This window comes from Chrysochloris asiatica, unplaced genomic scaffold (genome assembly GCF_000296735.1).
Source record: "Chrysochloris asiatica unplaced genomic scaffold, ChrAsi1.0 scaffold00062, whole genome shotgun sequence".
Taxonomy (NCBI): domain Eukaryota; kingdom Metazoa; phylum Chordata; class Mammalia; order Afrosoricida; family Chrysochloridae; genus Chrysochloris; species Chrysochloris asiatica.
Window position 1 is genome coordinate 2,795,970 of NW_006408580.1, and position 4,046 is coordinate 2,800,015.

The 4,046-nt window shown below is 44.1% G+C and overlaps 1 pseudogene; it reads left to right on the forward strand.

Annotated features, from left to right (window-relative positions):
• Positions 1–3,442, forward strand: part of LOC102837838 — an 8,519-nt pseudogene extending 5,077 nt beyond the window's left edge.
• Positions 3,443–4,046: the final 604 nt, after the last annotated feature.

Consider the following 4,046-nt stretch of genomic DNA (forward strand, 5'->3'; position numbering starts at 1 on the left):
TTATAGTCCAGAAACAGAGGACCCTAGGATCATCAACGGATAAGAGCACAAGCAGAATGTGGGACCTTATCCAGAGAAGCAGCGATGCCAGAGATGGAAGCAGAGATGGGGACATTGAAAGGGGGAGTGGCCGAGGACTCAAGATTCATGGGAAAAGAGGGACTAAGAGCTGGTGGCCAGTAGGCAGACTTGCAGAATGTGCCCTTTGGAGGTGTAAATTACTATTTATGCCTGAGTGTTTTAAAAAAAAAAAGCTAAAGTTAATAAAGAGAAATACTATTAACTGATGGTACATGGAGGGGATTATAATCATTATAATGAAACAAGGTGTATGATTTGTTGAATGTAAAACTGATGATCTGCCCTGTAAACTTTCACCCAACCCACAATAAAAACCTTAAAAAAAAAAAAAAAGTCAGCTAAGGGCTTGGAATCAATCCAAGTCACAGGACCTAGTAGAGTGTTCTGTATTGGGAGTGAAAGACAGCCAAAACATGCAAAAACGCAGGTCAAAAAGGTGCTATAACTGTGGTGGTCTAGATCATCATGCCAAGAAATGCAAGCTGCCACCTCAGCCCAAGAAGTGTCACTTCTGCCAGTATAATAGCCATATGGTAGCTTCATGTCCACTGAAGGCCCAGCAGGCCACCAGTTCACAGGGAAAGCCAGCCTACTTTCAGGTGGAAGAAGAAGACAGGAAGCCCAGTCCTGCTCCCAGAGGCCCAGAATTGGGCAACAGTGTGTGGAAGAGCTATCCTTTTGCTATTAAAAAGTTTCAGTGAACAGGCATCAATCAGCAGAGAGTGGAGAAAGTGGGATAGGGTGGTTAGGGGGCAGCTGACACTGCCATGTATTTCAGGTAGGAGTCCACAGCATCGCTCCCTTTTCCTTCTTGATGGGGAGAAGGAGTGAGGCAAAGGAACTCCAGCAATACATTAACCAAATGCTAGTGTGAGCTTTTAAGAGAAATCCATTTAAGAGTCTGCCAGTTTTATCTGAGGCTCCACCCCCAGAATCTCCATCTTTTGAAAGTGGCCTGGATAGGGAAGCTTTCTTTTTAAAGAAGAGTATATAATTTCCCATGCCAGAGTATAAAAAGATTAAGCAGGAGACAAGTCTGATGGTCCAAATCCAAAAGCCACTACATTCTGTGGGAAGGAATCTCTTAGGGCTAAGGCAGACTTTTCCCCATGTCTTATCTTCACATAACCCAATTCTGCAACAGGGTGCTTGGTACTGTCACAAACAATGGGTTGTGAAGGTAGACAAAAGGGGTGGTTGGGGAACAACTGCGGACTTGTGCTCTTAAGCTCATTCTCACCACATTCTGGGTCAATACAGTTTTATTTGTTAGCTCCCTTGCATAACGACACCTCGGGTCTTACTTTCTACAGAATGCCAACTGCACTAGCTGTGTGCTATTTTAACTTTTTTTTCTTAATTTGAATATTCCAGTTTTCTATTTTTGTATATTTTAATCTAAGGCCCTCATTCTTGTGCTGAGCAATCTCAGGGACACATTGGTAGCAGCTCCAGGTCTGTACAGCAGGGATAATTTCTTGTTGTTTTATCACCTCAAAGAACAACTATTTGGAGTGTATAGTCTATTGAACTACCTCATTTCTGCCAATTGTTGTTGTTGCTGTTGTCAGGTGCCATCAAGTCAGAACTGGCTCATAGCAACCCCATGAACAGCAGAACGAAACAATGTCCGATCCTGGGCCAACCCCAACACCGCTGCCACACTTGACGCCATCAGTGATGCCACCTGGCTGATCCATCTCGTTGGGGGTCTTCCTCTTCCTCTCTGACCCTCCATCTTACCCAGCATGACATCCTTCTCCAGCGACTGTTCCCTCCTGACAATATGTCCAAAGTAGGAGAGATGGAGCTTAGCCATCCTGGTCTCCAAGGAGCACTCTGGCTGTACTTCTTCCAAAACAGATCTATTGGTTCTTTTGGCAGTCCATGGCACTTTCAGTATTCTCCTCCAACACCACAACTCAAAGGCATCAATTCTTCTACGATCTTCCCAGAAAGTTTACATAGGCTCGTTACTGGGTGGGTATTGAGTCGATGGCTGTTGTTGTTGTTAAGTGCCGTCGAGTCGGTTCCCACCCATAGCGACCCTGAACAGGGTTTCAGAGGCTGTAAATCTTTACGGGAGCAGAAAGCCTCATCTTTATCCCTTGGAACAGTTGGTAGTTTCGAACTGCTGACCTTGCGGTTCGCAGCCCGATTCGTAACCACTACGCTACAGAGCTAACTTTTCCGCCACAGTGTTCTCTTGAAACGCCTCTACCTTGAAAACATGCCATAAGAGACTAGGTTTTCATTGGGTTGCCCCATGACTTGATCTCCTTATACTGGAAGATTGGGAACTCATGTGAAGTTGAAGGTGGTGGCTAGGTGGCTAGGAGAGGCTAGGCCTGGTGAAAGGCTCAGCGGGTAAGTCAAAGATAACTGAAGGTTGTCTATTAATGCAATAGGGACTCCTGTTCCAAACTTTTGATCCTAGGACATGAAACTCACCAGATCCCTCTTTTACTGGATTAGTCTAGGCCTACCATGCACAATGGGAGTGGGCGTGTGTGTGAAAATCTGAGTTGGTAGCATAGGTTTTACAAATGATACCTCTATACCCATCCTGTGCTGCCCAGGTGTGGATATATGAAACAAGGACTAAACTATTTAACCTTTTAAAATTCTGGGCTTTTCCTGCCTGGCTTCCAGAGAGACCCAAGCAAGGGTTTCTTTGTGGTGTCTGGACCCAATGTCCTGACCAGCTGCCATAGTGTCATGGTGGTGGTTGGTGGTTATGTGCCGTGGAGTCGGTTCTGACTCATAGTGACCCTGCACAGAGTGTCTGAGGCTATAAATCTTTACAGGAGCAGAAAGCCTCATCCTTCTCCCATGGAACAGCTGGTAGTTTCAAACTGCTAACCTTAAAGTTCACAGCCCGATTCGTAACCACTATGCTACCAGAGTGTCATGGTAGCTAAGAAGAAAATGGGTTTTGTTTACATGCTGTGGGAATGCTGCAAATCTACCCAACTGTGTTGAAATGGGACAAATGCAATAAAATACATTGGATGATGTGTGTCTGATCCTGGGTTCTTGTCTCTTCTACATGCTGTCCCCATTAGTTGCTATATTTGTCTGGGGTTTGTAGAACTTCACAAGTTGCTGATTTGGTGATTGCTAGATGGCCTAGATCACGTAAATATAATGTGTTGGTCTTTCTCCATGTTCTTGTGTTTATAAACTTCTTTTGTATTGAAAGAAAAATAGCCAAAGCATCTTTGGCGGAAAGTACTGCACCAGGCAAAAAGATCAGAACTATAAGCTTGGGGAGACCCTTTTTGAAATGGGGGTCTTGAACCATCCTTTCTTTGAGGTTGATTTCCCCTATTCCACTTTTGAAGCAGAACAACTGTTCTAAAATTTTCACTCCTACCCTACCTCCTTCTTAGTACTCCCACTCCTGAAACCCACATATACATTTAATTTGGGGGATGTCTCCACAACTGCAATACATTTTGTTTAAAACAACAACTGACATTGTTGCTAGGAACAGTCTATTCTTCATTTCCAACCTTCTAAGTCAAAATGCATCTTTGATGTGATTCATGCCAAAATTCACTAGTATTTGGATGGACCAAAGCTATTATCTCCAAGCATACATAGGATCATAGGGTAGATAGAAGCAGTGGGGGGCTTCCAGTTAGAAAGCAGAGTGGGAGTCCAAGAAAGGGAAGATGAATATATTCCCAAGTCACTCAGGAACTTTTATCAAAGTGCAAGAAACTTATGTCAAAGTGACCACAAGGTTTTTTAATAAGAGACGGACCAGTGTAACTCCATGTTTTGTGTGAAAACTTGAATTTATGAGGAGTGGGGAGAGAGGGTAGGAAATTATATACCTGTCAGTTCATTCCCTGATCCCTTCACCTCGTTCCTGAACTCCAGGAGACTGAGCCCCATTGGGCTTTGGTGGCCCCCATCAGTGGGTTGATTTTGCTATACTGTGGTTGGCTACTTTCTTT